Below are 20,702 nucleotides of genomic sequence, written 5' to 3'. Positions count from 1 at the left end.
AGATCGGCTACTTTCAATATATGTTTAATAATAATAATAGGTGTGTTGTGGTTCAGTTCTATAAAGAAACAGACAAAGTCAGACTTTTTTATTACATATTCATTCATCTCAACTCATTGTTTTACTGTGTGAGACAAAACAAATATATTACAAAGACAAAACATTCAGAACAATAAATACATCATGTGACGTGTGTGTGCGTGTGCGTGTGCGTGTGCGTGTGCGTGCGTGCGTGCGTGCGTGTCATTCTGTCTGTCTGTCTGTCAGACAGACAGACAGACAGAGGTCTGTCAGATTGGGTTGTTTATTGGGTTTGGGTTGTTTATATAACCCAATTAAAGGTTCTTTAAACCCAACAAGTTGGGTTGTTGGGTTGGTTCACTTACCCAACAATAGGTTGTTTATATAACCCAATTAAATGTTATTTATACCCAACAATAGGTTGTTCATATAACCCAATTAAGACTTCTTTAAACCCAGCAAGTCAGGTTGTTAATGCATTATTATTTTTTATTACTAATTATAACGGGTTGTTCCCTTTTATAATCGACATTTCATTGGCACAACTGATGGTCATTAATTTAACAAAAGTATCACATTATCACAATTTGTTGGCATTTACTCACCTCTGATCCTTTGTTTGTTTTCTTGATCAAATATATTCTCACACCAATGTAACAATAATGATTTATTAAAATTCTAGTCACAGAATTTAACACATCAAAATATAAAATTCCCATAAAATTTCACAACATTTCTCCCCTTTTAAACAGCATCAAAACATTAGCTTTCCATTTCACTGACATAAAATGTAAAAAGTAATGACACTAAACGGTCACATAAAATTCCACAACATTTCTCCTCTTTGTAACAGCTCCAAAACATCAGCTTTCACTGACAAAATGTATTAGAGATTAGAGAATGACCATAGGAGTTTGTAAACACTTATGAACAACAACCGTTATGTATGAACAAATGAAAAACGTCTCATCTCTGAAAGGAGAAGACAGAGTGCACAGTGCTCTAAGTGAACGGAGCCTGCCATTCTTCACAATATGTAACTGGAATCATTACAACCCTAGAAATAATATGGCAACAAGCAATGTATCAACCCTCGAATCATTAAAGTCCTCGAACAAGGACTTGAATGAGGACTGCGCCAGACAGATTTCTAATCTTTCTGCCACCAAATCACCACAGGAATTCAGTGGCACTGGACAACATCTGGCTGATAAGTTAACAATTAAAGTGGACCCTTTCTAAAGTTACCAAGGATGTGATCAGAGCAGGGGAGAGGGGAGAGAAAGGCAGAGATGGTGGGGGGGATCCAGGTCAGTCTACTTGCAAGCAAGTATTTGCGTCTTCAGGAACTTCACCGCTGGGGAAACAGTTCCCTCGAGTCCATAGACGACATCCTGGAAGAATTGCCAAGTAGGCAAACACTGACATGTATATTGAATGTCAAAGACATAAAAGGTTTTGAAACATGTGTCCACAGCTGCAAGAGCCGTCTCCGTCTCAATAGCCTTCCCTGAGATGATCACAAAGGCTTGAGAGCTTGCATCCCATCCGATAGCAGCAGCACGAACGGGCACGACCTGGACGCTCTGGCCTGCTCCAAATACTCCACCATGTTAGTTCCGACCTATGATGAGAAAGAAAAGAAAAAAGATAATTATTTCTACCGGTGCAGAGCAATTGTCATCAGCTCTCTACTGAAGCTCTTTCAACCCCCTCCCACCCCGATCATCTGATTTAATAGAGCTCTATGAGAAAGAAGCGTGACGGCCCTAAATTCAATGGCGTAGTCTTAAACAATTTATTCTGGGTGTGTGGCCAGTCTACTTATGTGTGGTCTGTGGTTTATACATCCCACGTCACTATGGAGTGATAACTTACACCGAGTTACAACTTGTAAGAATAGTGCTTCATGAAATGAGTATCCTGACAAACGTTAAGCTGTGTCACTCATTCCACGAATAGTTGCACCTCATTGTAAAGAGGAATCAGGCTTTCCAACAGTGTAAAAGAACAATTGCAGTCATTTAGCTAAGAATTTATATTATAATTTCTGTTCAAAGGTAAATTACTTACAGGCTTAACATCAATGAAGAATCTTTTCGATTCTTCCACACTGGCGCGGACCACTTTTCTGCCATGTCTATAAACAGGCGGAGGGAGCATGACAGGCAGCAGCATCAGGGCTACTTCTCCCCTGGCATCTGTAGGAGGACAAAAAAAAAAAGACAGCAACGCATCAACATCAAAATCACCCTCATCACCTACAAAGCCCTGAACAACCTTGCCCCCTTATACCTGACTGATCTCCACCGCCACTCCCTCATTCGCCGCCTCTGCAGACACCAACCCACTCACCCCTATCACCAAGCAAGTACCACACCCTGGAGCCTTCACCATCGCCAGCCATTGCCGTCTAGAACTCTTGACTTCCCTCATGCAAATGTCAACTCAAATCCCATCAAGATAACCTACATCTGACAATCCTCCTCTGCCATCACCCTCTCTCTTCTTCCAATGCGTTTTCCTTTTGCAGTTTGCTTACTTGACTTTCTTGTTTGATTGTTTGTTTTGTTAGTTAAGTTCTTATGTAAAGTGCATTTGAGTACCCAGAAAAGCATGATATAAAACCGAACTCATTATTATTAGTGAGGTATTCTTTACATTTGCTAAGTTAGTTATAAAATAACTATTTTACCCAAATTGATCTGAGGAAGAGAGTGGGCCCTAAGGAAGAGAGTGGGCACTAAGGAAGAGAGTGGGCACTAAGGAAGAGAGTGGGCACTAAGGAAGAGAGTGGGTACTAAGGAGGAGAGTGGGCACTAAGGAGGAGAGTGGGCACTAAGGAAGAGTGGGCACTAAGGAAGAGAGTGGGCACTAAGGAAGAGAGTGGGCACTAAGGAAGAGAGTGGGCACTAAGGAGGAGAGTGGGCACTAAGGAAGAGTGGGCACTAAGGAAGAGTGGGCACTAAGGAAGAGAGTGGGCACTAAGGAGGAGAGTGGGCACTAAAGAGGAGAGTGGGCACTAAGATAGAGAGTGGGCACTAAGGAAGAGAGTGGGCACTAAGGAAGAGAGTGGGCACTCAGGAAGAGAGTGGGCACTAAGGAGGAGAGTGGGCACTAAGGAAGAGAGTGGGCACTAAGGAAGAGAGTGGGCACTAAGGAGGAGAGTGGGCACTAAGAAAGAGAGTGGGCCCTAAGGAAGAGAGTGGGCACTTAGGAAGAGAGTGGGCACTAAGGAAGAGAGTGGGCACTAAGGAAGAGAGTGGGCCCTAAGGAAGAGTGGGCACTAAGGAGGAGAGTGGGCACTAAGGAAGAGAGTGGGCCCTAAGGAAGAGTGGGCATCTCCATGTTTAATTGGACGAATTTGTTAAATGTTCTTAAAGTATACATGATGTGAACATGCAGGTACATCATTATAATAATAATAATAATAATAATAATAATAATAATGTATACATTACATCATTATCAGACCTACACTTATCATTCAACTTCTTATTTATGCCCAAAATGACTGAGTATACAGGTTTTGTAGCGATTTGTAGCCAATTATAGAAATATTGTGCCTTAATCGTCGAATGTTCCAGCATCCTCTAATCATGTTTAATTACATTAACGATGATTAACGACATTAATTACATTAAGATGACGTTGTCATCCTGGTTAAACAACTCACTGGTTGTTCCTTTACTCACATGTATTTAACATCTCTATTAAACACCATTCTAACATCAGCCTCAATCCAACGTCCATGTAAACAAGCTCTCACAACACGCACACATAACGTAAACATGTATATTTGTACAACACACGTAAAACTCATGAACACAAAGACAAACACAGCTTAAATAAACATACCTCGTTGTTTTAGACGTTTTAAACTTTAACAACAAACACACGTTCCTCCCGCAGCTCCTCTTCAAAGGGACGAGGTGTTACACCTAACTGTGTCCTCCTGACAACAACACACTACAGAAGATCAGTTCCGGACACAACAACTCCTGTGTAAAATGACAAGTCTATGTATTTTTGTGACCTGCAGGAGGAGCTATAACACCAACATTGTAAGAAAGTGAGAGCTTTTGTAAAACAGCTGTATAAATGAATACATTGAATAAATGCTGAACCCTCCTCAGGACAGAGTAAGCAATGAGCTGTCCCATAACCATCTCCAGTGGTGCACTGGTGAATGATTTATAGCATTGAAATGGAAATCATCCTTCATACCAAACTATGAATGTATGTCATGGAATACTGAATTGGCATATGCTAGCATTTTACTTTGAGCTAAAAAAGCAATATTTTACACTTTGGGCTATTCAAAAATAGCAGATCTACAAGCTCGTATCGCGGCACTCGGTACCGCGATACGAGCTTGTAGATCTGCTATTTTTGAAACATCGTGAAAATGAGTGCAAATCTTTGAATATAAATACTTTTAAAGCGAACATTTTGAACTCAAATCTTTGCTTCTGGGGGGTCCCTGGAACAAAACATTTTGATGGCGGTCCGCATTTTGGGGGTCCTTGATATGAAAAAGTTTGAGCACCACTGATATAGAAACATACGTTTTTCAGAAAACTGTTGGGATTTAGGAGACATGTAGAATCGGCTTCAGGTCTCAATGGGTTAATTGACACAAGATAAGATAAGATAGATAAGATAATCCTTTATTGCAGATGTTATATGGTGAGTAAATAAAGACAAGTAGCTTTATGAATGTGTCGGCAATGAGTCCTTTCCACCACTAGACAACGTAGGTTTGCTAAAAGACAGCAGGTTCTGACCCCCATCATACTACAAACTATGGCATTAGAACCACAGATGGTTTAGTAAATACCATCACATAAAATGTAATATTTTCTACACATGTCTCTCCCCTCCCTTCTCAATAGCAGGCACTATATATTCTGAAATGTGTTTAAGCCCCTCGTGGGTTCAGAGTAAAATTAACACTATTTACCGTGATTTGCTACCAGTCCTGTAATACACACTGGAACTGATTCAGGGGTGAAGTGATTTTCTGCTCATCTTGAACGTATACAATAAAATAGTTTTCTATCTCCCTGTGTTCCATATGGTCAGATGTGCAGTCACTCTCTCCACGTTTTAAAATGCAAAGAAACTTGACTTTTTGCGTCTTATGTAGTCAATAGTCACCTGATATACTGAAGCTTTATTTGAGCATATCACATATTTTTCAGTAATATCCTGGCTACTACACACTGTTCAGTTGACAGACATTTAAGATGTTCAGTTGACAGACATTTAAGATGTTCAGTTGACAGACATTTAAGATGTTCAGTTGACAGACAATTAAGATGTTCAGTTGACAGACATTTAAGATAGATGTTCAGTTGACAGACATTTAAGATGTTCAGTTGACAGACAATTAAGATGTTCAGTTGACAGACATTTAAGATAGATGTTCAGTTGACAGACATTTAAGATGTTCAGTTGACAGACATTTAAGATGTTCAGTTGACAGACATTTACGATGTTCAGTTGACAGACAATTAAGATGTTCAGTTGACAGACATTTTAACTGGGAGTTACAATGTGTCGGTCACCCAAAACTAGTTTGGGGGTTTTATGTGGAAAAGTGTATTAATTTACTTCATTAACTATATAACTACAACTACATAAACATCAAACTAGCAGAAAATGTTCAAATCACAATTATCACATCTATATTTATCTTTGTACTAAACTTTTAAGGTGTATTCTTTTTTACCATATGTTTTTTAGGACCTTTATGGTGTCTAGTTCAGATGTATTCTTGTTGCTCTGGTCAAATAATGGCCCATGGGGTTCATTTTAACCCTTTATGATACCTATTCCCAATCAAACCATAAAATGAAGATAACAGAAAATACCATAACTCTTGAAGTAAACAACCTACAGAGACAAATAAACACATCTTTCTATATCATTTGGACTCAAGGAATTCATTAAAGTGGTTAATATGAAGATTCAAGCACATTTTGACTCTATTTGAGGACAGAAACAGCAAAGAAAATAGCAGAATATTTTGAAATCATATCTATATTTCTCCTTGTACAACATTTCTAAGGTGTATTCTTTTTTTACCATATGTCTTTTAGGACCCTAAATGTGTCTAGTTAATCAGCGATTAATCATTATTAATTATTATTATTTTTATTTATATATATATATTTATATATTTATTTATCATTATTATTATTATTAATTCATCATAATTAATTTATTCTAAACTATTGAAATGTTTTGAAATCTATCTCATACTCATAAGGACTATTTGGAATAAGACACTTGCAACACTGATTTACTTACTGATTTACTTTTTAGCCCAGGGGCGAAGAGTCAGCAGTCTCGTACACCATCGTCCGGGGAGGCACAAAGCGAGGAAAGGAGCGCTTGGTTGATAACCGTGGGTTTACCTACACCAAGCACAAGACGGAACCATAATACACCACGTGGCGTTGCAGTCAACGTGCACTCAAGTGAAATGTCTCAGTGAAGCAGGTTGGGGAGTGTTTTGTTGCTGTGGGCAGACTTGACCACAGCTGTCACAGCGGAACGCCTGCCATTGCAGTAACTCCATTGTTTAGGAAGAGCAAGGAACAAAAAAGTGCGTGGATATGTACCGCCGGCAGGCAGAGAGTTCAGGCTCTTGGTGGAGATTTCCTGCTCTGATTCTCTGTGGGTCTAGCTCCTGCTAGCCGCTAACTGGCGGCTATTTTGGGCTGAAAGTCCTCCTTATTCGGCGACCTCCAGGCCCCAGGCTGGGGCAGGCTGTTGTCCTCCTCCGATGTGGACGGTGGACGGTCCCGTAGAGATTTCAGGCTCTTTACCGAAGAGTTTTCCTGCTCTGAAGACAAGCGCAACATTAGAATATTGCTAATATAACCGTGGGTTCACATATGGCAAGCACAAGACGGTGACGACGCCATCTGAATACACCACGTGGCGTTGCACTCAACGTGCACTCAAGTGAAAAGTCTTAGTGAAGCAGGTTGGGGAGTGTTTTGTTGCTGTGGGCAGACTTGACCACAGCTGTCACAGCGGAACGCCTGCCATTGCCAATAAGGTAAATTAACTAGTGATTTTGTGTGTGTATAATGTGTAGACAAACCAAACTGACCAACTGATATTGCTAATATAATCGTCCGGTTGAGGGGGGTTGAGGGGGTGTCGCCCCCCGTGACGCCGGGCCTGTTCCTAGCTAGGAGACTTTATCATGACACAGATGCGTTCCCTGTCCTAATGGGTTAAACAACTAGAAAAGACAAGTCTTAACAAAATGTTTTGATCAAATAATAACATTGGATTTGCTTCAAGGCGTTGTCCTCTTCTTCTTGTAACCCCCTCCACCACTTCTACCAGGCGCCTGCTTGAAGTGGTCAGAGATGGCAGCGCTGACCAGGTTCTCCATTGTCTCTCTGAATGTCTTCTGAACGGCTTCTGCAGTCAAAACAATGACGAATAACTCTCAGGCTGACAGTAGACATTACAGAGGTTATCTAGTATATGTCAGTCACACGTTTACAACGTGAAGAAGCAATCAACAAATAACTAGCACTGACAAAGTTATTTTTACCATTGATGACAGATAGAAGGCAGTGCTTTTGAAAGCTCTCTCCTGCTGTCCATGCAAGTAGAAAGGACTCATCAGGGCATTGGTGAAAAGTCTGAAACAAAAAGAAAACGCAACGCTAAATTGCAAAAAGAAAAACGGCACACTCTGCCAACCTGCAATGAAGACAATTATGTTGATATGAAACAGAAATAATACACTAACACGTAAGTGTTAAAAAAGTGATAAATAATACTTCCATTCTTACTTTTCTCCGACATGGGAAACTGAAAGAAACAAACCATGTGACAGTCTGCCTGTGATTTAGAATTTGAGGCTATACTTTGGCTGGTGCAGATCTTAATAAACAACATTACTTGTTTTCAAGTTCAACATCATTATCTCTCCCCAATTAAATCTTTGCCAGAGTAAGATGACTTCCAAACTTTATCAAAGTGTACCTTTTGGAATCCAGTGACTTTCTCCTGGGAGTTCTGATAAGATTTCCTGTTGGTGAAAGACAAGGTAATTAGGCTACATGTCATACGTGCAACATCACCATTGAGGATTACTGTTATAGTCAATTGAAAGGTGGAGTAGAGTCAAGACATTTTCTTGGCCCAGATTACGGCTTCACTGTAGGGGAGAGATTGCAACCCATTTTGCTCACTGCTACAATCAATTGAAAGTTACCTTGTGTAGTTCAGGATCTGACTTGGACCGGTGTGTAGCTTCAATATTCTGCTGGGTGTGAAAACACATTGAAATTACACCTTCTTACACCATCAAGTCATGTATGATATATGCTGTGCTTTATCCACATTTTCATTGTGGAGTCCAAGTTGTTTCTGTTCAGGAGTAAGGCCCCCACAGTAGATGTACTGTTGTTGAAATACGTAATATATTTTAATACCTTTTTATTTTAATCTTCCGGCTAAACGTTCTGTTATACTCATTTCTTCTAGAGGACCTAAAACATAGTAGTAGTAGTCCCAACGATAATGCAGGCGGGTAAACAAACAAACAAAAACTTTCAAAATGTAATTCCTGATATTTAAAATGTTAATCATTCATGTAGGTACCTTGTGCAGTTCTTCCTCTTTTACGGCTGACCGGAGTTTTGTCAAGATCTACCACAGAAAAAGAAATGAAGGAATTAGAAAACTCTTAAGGTTTTGTTGAACATTAACACCGATACTGGCTGTAATTTCCATCTACAATATATATATTAAACATTGGGCTTATATGAATTAACATAGCATTTAAATGTACCTGGTGTTGAGGTGTGTAGAGGGGCTGTCAAAACTGTCTTAGCTTTGGGCACTGGGCACTGATTCACCTGGGGAAGATAATTAGGCCAGATGTATATTATTGTAATGAACGAATATGACAATACTCCCAAAATAAAAAGGACAAAATAACAAACAAATCTAACAGCACAGCTCCCACCAGCATGGAGTTATCTATAGCTTTAAGCCAGTCATCAGTCAGCTGTATCAAAGCAGTAGAAGTAGAGTGACCAGCTCTATAGGCATGTTGACAATATGTTGCAAGCTTGTTTGAAACAAAATAAGCTTGAATTTGTGAATGCACCAACTTTTCCATGATTTTGCTCAAAACAGGTCAAATACTTATAGGAATAACCTTAGCCTCCTTCCACAGCTTTTGACATAGACCCACATCCTAACATCTATGAATAATATGACAGGTAGGAGATGCTACATTCTAGTGTTTAACACCGGGATTCCCGGGAATTCGTTTTTTTTTACCATCCCGGGAATTCACTTCGGTTCCCGGGCTTCCCGTTTTTTTTTTTCTTGTTAGAAATGAATACAAATTAGTAGAAAGCCCTATCTACAGCGTGGAGGAATTACTATTATAATTAGGCAAGTTACTTGCCGCGTGGCCGACCAGGGCAGGGTCCCATCGTGAACCAATATGGGACGCACTGAATGAATGTAACAGTAATGAACAAAATAAAACACAAGTGGCCGTGATGCCCCATGCCTGCCCTGCGCAGTACGCACGCTGATTTCACTGTTTCCTCTGCTGTCAATATGGTAGACACCAGTTGACTAGTTCAGATTCAACATCATCAAGTGAAACGCTGCATAAACAGTAGGTAGGTTTGATCGAGCCTATATTCCAGCTTAAAATGCGCACAAGCCAAGCAATGCTTTTGATAGAGAGAGAGAGAGACAGACCGGAGAGCTGGAGAGAGAGAGAGAGAGCAAGAGAGAGCGCGAGAGAGAGAGAGAGTATTAGACCGATGTGGTCCGATTTTTTTATCATCATTAATGTAGCCTACCCTACCTACACTTGCATTTTAGAACGTTCAAACTACCATTTTACTAGAACTACCCAGTAGAACAAGTGAATTGCACAACAGCTGTCTGTCTCATTGATTGTCAGTGCTGGCAGCGCATGCATGTGCACATCAAAATCACACTACAAAACCCCACATTTGATCAACAACAAAATATAGATTAATAGACAACATACAGCCAACATCCCAAAATGGAGTCTTATAATATCCAGCAAGTAGCCTAATATAAATGAATAACTGCAAACAAATGACAAGTTTAGGATATCAAATCAATATCCTACAAAAGTAGAGAAAAGCTGTGACCTCACCGGCGCTCTGATGGACGATAAGTACATATTCCTTTTGCAAATTCTCTTGTCAATAATGATACAAATGGAACGTTTATTTCAGCAGCTAGAGTTTGACATTGTTTGAGTGCGTTTTGAGCGCAGCTCCTCGTTAAGTTAATTGTCTTCACCCGCTGCGCAACAGGGCAGATCTCCGCCAGGGCAGGGCACTATAGGCTATTATATTTATATATTATATTTATATGATTTTTTAAAAATCAAATTAAGTCATTATTAGTGCAAGTTCATAGGTGGACACAATAGGGACATTTGGGCACCTCGGTGTAAAATTGGCTATTTAAGTATCTACATATAAATGCATTTTAGTGGGCACTTTTTTTTTTTTTACCCTTTAACGGGAATTCCCGGGAAGCCCGGGAAAAGGTCTGAAAATTCCCGGGAATTAAAATTAGCTATTTCCCGGAAAATGTTAAACCCTACTACATTCTCAGCACTTTACCATCCAGATTATCTAGACCTTACTATCATAAGGAAGAGAGCAGAGTAACTGATCCACAAATAGTTGCAGTCATTGTCGTGGAATAGCCAGAAAGAGAGAGAAAGAAAGAAAGAAAGAAAGAAAGAGAGAGAGAGAGAGAGAGAGATACAATGTGACAAAAGTCAGCAGTTTGCCACTTCTAGACGTCACCTAGAAGAGAGCTGTAAATACATGTGTTGGAGAGGGTTAGAAAGGACTGTATAATCTGAACTGAGTCTGTATGGTAAGTTTCATTCGCCCCCGGGGCGTCGGTCAGGACACATTGACAATGAGATTTGATGGGTTGGTTTATGACAGCCTTTTACTGTTGTTGTAGGCACAGGTGATACAGGCATGGGATGGATAATGAAGGATGGTACAAGCACTGATTTGAATATGGTTCTGCAATAAACACACAAATAACAGTAATGAATACAAACCCATACATAAGCCTCCAATATATCACATAGTCATATCACATATGATACTATCCTAAAATAGTTTATAGTATACATTTACAGTGCACAGTTATGAGGAGTGGTCAGATATGCATAATTAATGCAGTGAATTAACTACATCATACACCTCTAACCATACACCTTCCATGAGCTGCTAACATCAAACAACCAATTATGGTGATACTCACGGCAGTCGCTAAAGTGGCTTGGCTAAAGGGGCTTAATTGGGCCAACCGCAGCTGCGGGACGTTACGCTAATGACTGCGCTCGTCAGATCCACATGACCAAACATTTCCCACACCTGACGTGCTATAAAGTACTTAAACATATAAACGTGCACGTCAGACCCAAATACACTCTCTTACATTATATGGTAAATAAACGTAAAGGAAAGATTAAAGCACATAATGTGGGGAATCAACATGAAAGGAAATATACAATCAATCAATAGTTATCCCCAGTGATGCTATGCTCATTTGAGAAGTGGTTGCTCTCTACGGTCACCAGACTTGTCGACCCAAGACAGCTCGACCAGCCGCGATTTTGAGACAGCTCGACCCAGATCGACCGGGTCTGGTTGTCTGAAGTAGTAGCTCTGTGTAACCCCTAGAGGGTAGTAGAGTACAAGGTACAAGGTGACGGTGAGGGAGGTCCTGAGTATATTTATAGTATATTTAAGAGTAAATATTGTAAGCATGCTCCCCCAGTTGCATACTTTTTTTAAAGAAGTGTTATAGTATATTTAAGAGTAAATATTGTAAGCCTGTTTTGTCCTCCTCTCCTCTAAAATCATTTGAAAGTAGCAGATCTACACTAGTTGCCATCATTAAACACAACACAAGAGGTGAAATGAATTAAAGTAACTGTTATTTTATTTGACAAAACAGGGCAGTGTGAAACAATTTCAATGATTGAAAAAAAGGTCAAAAATAGTAGTATATACAAAAAAATGTGAAATAAAATGTATATTCAAAAACATAACAAAATCACTGGCTAAAAAGCATCAGATGACCATTGCTCATCACTGGGAAACCTCCATTCTCAAGCACAATGAGTATGGGCCAATCAAACCTTTTTCCCTCAGTTGTGAAAATGTGGTTAACAATTCTAATCTTGAAATGATCTTGTCAAAAGAGGTTTTCTCAACCACTTGGGTTAAAGTAGATGGTGTTGAGTATAAAGCTGGACTTGTTGTTTGCAGTGCAATAGAAGAAGACATGCCAGTCTTTTGTCAAATAAGTGACATACTTTTAGTAGAGGACCACATTTTGTTTTTTTCAAGCAAGCTATTTACAGAGAAGTTTGATGAGCATCATCATGCATTCAGAGTATCAAAAAGTGAGGCAAGGTGTATAATTAAACTGTCTGAACTTAAAATGTATACACCATTTGATGTTCAGAGCTCATACAGTGTTTCAGATGAAAGTTTGTATGTTATACCTTCATTCATAATGTTGGAATGAATGACAGAAAAACTGACTGGACTGGGATATTATTGCCAAAATAAATGTTTTAAACTGTTTTAAAGTGTTATTTGTCTAATCCCTTTAGTGTTTAACTCTGTAAAACATTTAACAACACCCCACTTTTTGCTGTGTACAAATAATATAGTGTATTCAAAGCACAGCATACAATCAATAAAGGCATTACCATTATAACTATAACTTCTTATATATCTGACTTTTATACTTCATGTGATTATTCACAAAACCCCTAGGAGAGGTCTTACTCTGCTATGGGGATGGATGGATGATGGTGCTGATGATGATGGCTGATAGCCTTAGGAATGTGATTGATGTTGTTGATGGCCTGTGTCTCTGTGTTTCTCTGCATATAGCTGCATTCTATATACAGTTTTAACTTTAAAGGGACATTAAGCATGTATACAAGTCTTACATCCATCAAGCTATGGGGATGAATGATGGTGCTGATGATGGGTGCTAGCCTTAGGAATGTGATTGATGTTGTTGATGGCCAGTGTCTCTGTGTTTCTCTGCATATAGCTGCATTCTATATACAGTTTTAACTTTAAAGGGACATTAAGCATGTATACAAGTCTTACATCCATCAGTGTTTGAGGTGATGAAAAGGAAATAGGCTGAAGCTAAACATTTATGATAGCCTATCCTTCCTTAAATGTATAGCTCTCATTATTAACATTAAAAAGATATGCCAATAATAGAAATACCAGATCCTTTAGATTGATTGAAGTTTGCACAGGAAAAGGTACCAGTACAGTACATGAGTTTACTGTTACAAGGTCAACTAAAATGATATAACCAACAAAAAAAGCCTATAGTAACTGTAGTTACTAGTTACTTTCCATCAGTGTTTGAGGTGATGAAAAGGAAATAGAGTGCAAGAATAATTGTCAGACAACACAGAGCTGCTGCTAATGTGTAGACTGAACGTCACTTTATGACTGAATGACAAAATAATCATTTCCATAACACATACAAATAATATAGTGTATTCAAAGCACAGCATACAATCAATACTATATATTATATATATTATATAACTATAACTTCTTATATATCTGACTTTTATACTTCATGTGATTATTCACAAAACCCCTAGGAGAGGTCATACTCTGCTATGCTATGATCAACTCACAGTACAAGCATACATGTATACAAGTCTTACATCCATCAGTGTTTGAGGTGATCAAAAGGAAATAGGCTGAAGCTAAACATTTATGATAGCCTATCCTTCCTTAAACAAGGACACGGTCATATGCTGTGTAGCATACATATTCACCTTGTAAACAAAATGTAAGTAAGATGAAATATGCAATATAAATGAAATCCCAATTATAATATTTGCATCTCATATACGACAACACTGACTGAGCTGCTGCTAATGTGTAGACTGAACGTCACTTTATGATGTTCTGTAAACGGCCTCTGGGTGGCTCCCTTTAGCTTCCATTAGCCTCCATTAGCTTTGTAACGAGTGCAACAAAAACACCAACACAGTCCCACACCAATATAGTTTTGAAGCTAAAGCATTCATAGAAACTTATTATAACATGGCAACTTTGCACTTTACCTGAAAAGGGGAGAATAAAGTGAGTGCAAGAATAATTGTCAGACAACACAGATTGAGGATCGCCAGGCTGAACCAATTGATAATAGACACACTGTAAGGATTTAGAGCTGAGGTAAGGAGGTGTCTAATGGCTGTGCTTGAAAGCCTTATCACATCAAGAAGACATTAGGGCTTGAGGTAAGGAGGTGTCTATCTCAATGGCTGTGCTTGCTTGAAAGCCTTTGGGCTTGTTTCACCCTGACAGACAAATAATAATTCTTTGGTAAATCAATGTACATATTATTATTATTATGTCTCTCTCTCTCTCTCTCTCTCTCTCTCTCTCTCTCTCTCTCTCTCTCTCTCTCTCTCTCTCTCTCTCTCTCTCTCTCTCTCTCTCTCTCTCTCTCTCTCTCTCTCTCTCTCTCTCTCTCTCTCTCTCTCTCTCTCTCTCTCTCTCTCTCTCTCTCTCTCTCTCGAATTTGGGTCGAGTTGTCGGGTCCAAGCGGGTCGACAGCGGGTCGACCGGTCCGGGTCGAGCTGTCTTGGGTCGACAGGTCTGGTGACCTTCTCTACGTGACGCGCACGTCGCTTAACACCTACAGCAGTGGTTCTCAAACTTTTTCATGTCAAGGACCCCCAAAATGATATGCATTTGGCCGCGGACCCCCATCTCAAAATATGTTGTTCCAGGGACCCCCAGAAGCAAATATTTGAGTTACAAATGTTGGCTTTAAAAAATATATATTCAAAGATTTGCAAAAAAAAATCACAACTTTTCAAAAATAGCAGATATACAGATATCGGTGCCGCGCTATGAGCTTGTATATCTGATATTTTTGAAAAGCCAAAGTATAAAAGGTCATAATTATTGTGATGCTATATTAACACATTTTGTTGGGTACCCCCTGGAACCCCCTCAAGTACCCCTGGGGGTCCCCGGACCCCACTTTGAGAACCATGGACCTACAGTACAGGTCACACAATGGACAATTGATATGCATATAGGCTAATTCCTATGTTAATGTACCTGGCGTGAGTCGAGAGCCTTTGTAAACTTTGATGAAGTGTGAATTTAAAGTAGTTTTAAATCTGTGCGTGTGCCTGCGCGTCCCCCTGGCCAAATAAGTGGTTGCTCGGCGTGCAACCCCGTCCACTGTGCATTGACCCCCTGGTTATCCCTCAAACCAGAACAGGAGCCCAATAAACATACAAAACGTCAGTCACTCAAATAATCATGGTAGACAATAACAGTTGCAGACATCACTGAACTAAATGATGAACTTACAGTAGTCAATGACGCATATTGGCACTGCAGTGCTGCACGACTGGAACAATGTTTACACTGCTCTGGTAGGCGCTGGCACAGCTGAATGAATGAAAACGCCCCAGAATGCATTGCGCACTTAAGATGGGCAGGTGCGTATTACTCTTAAGGTGGAACGTAATAATTGAAATAATAATCAACGTATATGAAGGGAGCCTTTCTAACAACATGTAAATAGGCTACTGATTGAATTAAACCAGGGGTCTTCAACGTTTTCAGGCCAAGGACCCCTTGGCTGAGAGTGAGATAAAGCAGGGACCCCCCATTATATATTGTATAGAATATAATCTTTTCATAGATTTCATAGATAGCTTCATAGACTTGTTTGACAGACACTGTCATCAGTGTTGGATTCGTGTTAATGTGTGTTTTCAGACTTTTAACCACACACACCGTCCATACTAAGTAAACTTGACCCACTCTGTACTTGGTCTGCTTTTTTCCCCCCCTCCACCAAACCTCTTTGCCGAAAATAGCAGATCTACAAGCACGAGGCGTTGTGTGCTTGTAGATCTGCTATTTTTGGCTAAAGTTCTCCTCAGAAAAGGGATGCTTGGTTGAAGTTAGTGTAAAAATCACATAAAGATTTGGCGGACCCCTGTAGTAACTCTGAGGATCCCCTAGGGGTCCCGGACCCCCTGTAGTAACTCTGAGGACCCCCTAGGGGTCCCGGACCCCCTGTTGAAGACCCCTGATTTAAACATTCAACACATGGCCCAACTCAAGCAAAGGTGAATAATGTTATGTTACTAGTGGTGAGAAATAGCTAGATAGGATACATTGTTTTAATGGCCAGTTACAGTTAAAACTCACGAAACATTCAATGAATAATTACCTGTGCCCATTGTTATTGTTCTTTATCGGTTTTGCTGGTACAGGTTATAAAAAAAAGAAAGAAAAAATAATACATTAATCAAACATTTCACAATGTTCTGTAAAGTTTTAACTCCAGATTAAACATTACACATAAACGATACTTTTATTGTTAAAGTTAGAGCTGCCAAGTCTCACCCTTTGAGAGTGAGAGTCACTCTTCACACATATTGTTTGATGGCAATGACTGATACAAATGAAAGAAGACCCTAAGACAGCTAAATAGAGAATTTTACATTTTAAGAACTGCGTTCATGTGTGTGTGCGTCCCTGATGAGTCTCACTCCTAGATTTTCCTGAAAGTTGGCAGCCTTAAATGTATCTAAACTCAAGTGATTGTACTTCGTTACGAAGTACACAAATAAGGTATCCTTTATCACTCACCTATGCAGTGTACTGACTTCAGTTCAGAATGAATGTTTTTTGCAATTCTGTTCTTTATATTCTCTTCTGTTCAGTGTTCTGCTTGCCTTTAGAATCATATATATATATATATATATATATATATATATATATATATATATATATATATATATATATATATATATATATATATATATATATATATATATATATGTTTAGAACGCGACAATGCGTTGCTGCTGACTTCCGTGTTATTACAAAACTACTCCAGGGGTTGCCACGTCTTGTGAGACCGCTAAGCAAAACCAACGTTGCCAAGTCTTGTGAAAGAAACAAGCAAAACGACCTCCAAACCCAATCTGCGGTTTAGTGTAGAAAGTCTAGTGATGCGAGAGGTTAGCAGTTTACTGCTTGGCTTTCACTCGTTCCTCTGTATTTTATATTAGCCTATCACCATTAGGGCAAACTGCCTTTATTTGTTATATTTATACATATTTTTTAAATATATTTGCATATTATCACCATTATGCAAACTGCATTATTTCGCTGTAATAGTATTTCTAAACATATGTACGTTTTCAAACAACATGACAAAAACATTAAATACATTTAATGGTTTAGATATGGTCTAAATCTAAACGTTGATATATAGTTTTGATTTAAACGTCTAGATCAAGGCTAAATCTAAACTATACTGTATATTGATCAATAGTGATAATAGTAAGATATAATCATTTCTGAACCTAATGTTAGCACCCTAACATAAAGATTTTCAAACAACATGAATAAAAAATAAAAGTTTAGAAATGGTCTACATTTGAACGTTGATATGTAGTTTTGATATAACGTCTAGAATCTAGATCAAGGCTAAATCTAAACTATACTGTATATTTGATCATGGCTATTCAAAATATTTTTGTCCAATATTTGGAGATCAGTTATGCAACTTACAGTTGTTGTTTTTTATCAATATTTATGGAATAATTGTTTAAATTCAATCGGCTAGATTTGGTCTAGATATAGACTGAATCTAGACCATTGGTTCTCAAAGTGGGGGTCCGGGGACCCCCAGGGGTACTTGAGGGGGTTCCAGGGGGTCCCCAGCTAAATAATGGATAGGAACCAAATGGACCCTTATGGGTCTGTAACTCTGAGAGTGTACAAATGGAACCAAATGGACCCGTTACCATTTGGTTCCATTTGTACACTCTCAGAGTTACATTAACATTGATTTTACGATATGAATTGGGGTCCTAGAGATAGAATTGCCATTAAATGGGGGTCCGTAGCCTAATAACATCTGACTCCGTTCATCCCTTTGGATTCAAGGGTCTTGTCGCCCTCATGTGGACAAAATGAATCATTACAGGTGGAAGTCGTTAATCTATCTATATATATATACAATTTGAATCCTGCGCCATGTCGGTTGTCCGTATGCGACGCCAGTGTGACGGTGTGACGTAATCTGACATCACGATGACAACGCCAGTGTGACGTAATCTCACGACAGCATGACATCACATGACATCACATCCTACCTATAAATTCTAGGATGCCGTCAGATCGCACCAGTTCGACGGCTTCCATAGTGATAAATAGTAATAATCTATACAAGGAACTCTCTCCACCACAAGAACTCTCTCCACCACAATGACGACAACTTCACCAAAGCCACAACGGCTGGAGATACAACGCCAGACATGGCGCACTGCAAAGTGAACGACGCGTCACGCTAGACGTTCGGGCCGCGTATACAATTTGAATCCTGCGCCATGTCGGTTGTCAGTATGTACGTATGTAGCCAGTGTGACGTCATATGACATCACGGTCGTGACATCACGATGAGACACGCCAGTGTGACGTAATCTCACGACAGCATGACATCACATCCTACCTATAAATAGGTAGGATGCACCAGTTCGACGGCTTCCATCCTCAACACAACCCACGCCGACGACCCTTTACACAAATAAACTGCTAACTTCATCTCCTGCGATTTCAACTATCTTTTCACATTGTACACCACTGCACACTCCCCACAGGTCTGCCATACCAGGTCTGAGTAATCACAAAGTGGGTTTTGGTCATTGGAGAGGTGATGCACGTCACCTCTTTCTGAAGTGGGTACTTTCAAAGCCTGCCGTGGATTTAGGAGAGCACAAAACTCTCTCTCACACTGTGAGGTGCCTGTAAGGTGGCACTGCAAAGTGAACGACGCGTCACGCTAGACGTTCGGGCCGCGTAGCGGCCCGAACTTCTAGTATATATATACAATTTGAATCCTGCGCCATGTCGGTTGTCAGTATGTATGCGACGCCAGTGTGACGGTGTGACGTCATCTGACATCACGATGACAACGCCAGTGTGACGTAATCTCACGACAGCATGACATCACATGACATCACATCCTACCTATAAATTCTAGGATGCCGTCAGATCGCACCAGTTCGACGGCTTCCATAGTGGGTTTTGGTCATTGGAGAGGTGATGCACGTCACCTCTTTCTGAAGTGGGTACTTTCAAAGCCTGCCGTGGATTTAGGAGAGCACAAAACTCTCTCTCACACTGTGAGGTGCCTGTAAGGTGGCACTGCAAAGTGAACGACGCGTCACGCTAGACGTTCGGGCCGCGTAGCGGCCCGAACTTCTAGTAAATAACATTTTCACTAAAATGAAAGAAACAACAACGAGACACAATATGGAGCTAGTTTCTACAAAATAAGCTGTTAAAATCTACAAGCTCACAACGAGACGCGTTGTGAGCTTGTAGATCTGCTATTTTCGGCGACACCGTCGTAGAACAGAGCATAAAGTAAACGTTACAACAATTTTATTTTGTAAAAAAAAAAAAAGAGCGGAAGTGTTCGAGTTGCGTTTGATGTGTGTGAGATTTGACACATGTTATGCTTTTATTTTGATGAGAAAACGGAAGTGCTCTCGCGGCATACGGTGTGAAGCTTGACCCAAGATGTAAGGGAAATGTACTAATGTAGTTATTTTAGCAACCCATGGTGTCAGGGAAATGTAGTCCTTAGAATGTAGTTCTTTTAGCAACCCATGGTGTCAGGGAAATGTAGTCCTTAGAATGTAGTTCTTTTAGCAACCCATGGTGTCAGGGAAATGTAGTCCTTAGAATGTAGTTCTTTTAGCAGCCATGGTGTCAGGGAAATGTAGTCCTTAGAATGTAGTTCTTTTAGCAACCCATGGTGTCAGGGAAATGTAGTCCTTAGAATGTAGTTCTTTTAGCAGCCATGGTGTCAGGGAAATGTAGTCCTTAGAATGTAGTTCTTTTAGCAACCCATGGTGTCAGGGAAATGTAGTCCTTAGAATGTAGTTCTTTTAGCAGCCATGGTGTATAGGAAATGTAGTTCTTAAGAGTAGTCCTTGTGGCCATGTCCGGTTTTATTTTGAAGGGAAAACGGAAGCGCTCACGTGGTTTTTGATGTTAAGCATGACACTAAACTCTGTTTTAATTTGAAGAGAAAACAGAAGTGCTCACATGGTTACTAACGCTCTGTTTTATCACGGTGTCGCGCGCCGAAAATAGCAGATCTACAAGCTCACAACAACTATGCGTGTCATTGTGAGCTTATAGATCTTAACAGTTTGTAGAAAGTAGCGCCATGTTGCGTCATCTGGTTCTTAAACTGCTAATAAAGTATCCAATCAATTCCACTTGTAGTGATTCATTGTGTCCACATGAGGGCGACAAAGACATATGAATACAGATGAACGGAGTCTATTGGCATTAGCATAACAATGAGCATTAGCTTTAGCTGTTGTTAGCCTTGTCTTTGCTTTATAGCTATTATTAAGCGTTGTGTGTTTTATCGTTGTATTAAAGGACAGCCGATTGTGTATTTAATTACTTAATAGTTGTATTATTGAAATAAAGAACAGTTTTACCACGAATGCAGGACTTTTTACATCATTTTAAAAAGCT

At 39.7% G+C, this 20,702-nt stretch overlaps 1 long non-coding RNA gene across 1 annotated transcript; it reads right to left on the bottom strand.

Moving 5' to 3' along the window:
• Positions 1-838: 838 nt before the first annotated feature.
• On the bottom strand, positions 839-3,958 carry LOC311060333. Its single transcript, XR_014602246.1, has 3 exons — positions 3,880-3,958; positions 2,095-2,222; positions 839-1,645 (listed from the first exon to the last, which is right to left on the bottom strand). It is a non-coding gene; the product is annotated as an uncharacterized lncRNA (long non-coding RNA).
• Positions 3,959-20,702: the final 16,744 nt, after the last annotated feature.

Source organism: Gymnoscopelus microlampas, assembly GCF_963454915.1.
Source record: "Gymnoscopelus microlampas genome assembly, chromosome: 14".
NCBI classification, from domain to species: domain Eukaryota; kingdom Metazoa; phylum Chordata; class Actinopteri; order Myctophiformes; family Myctophidae; genus Gymnoscopelus; species Gymnoscopelus microlampas.
This window is presented reverse-complemented; position numbering and strand designations above follow the sequence as displayed.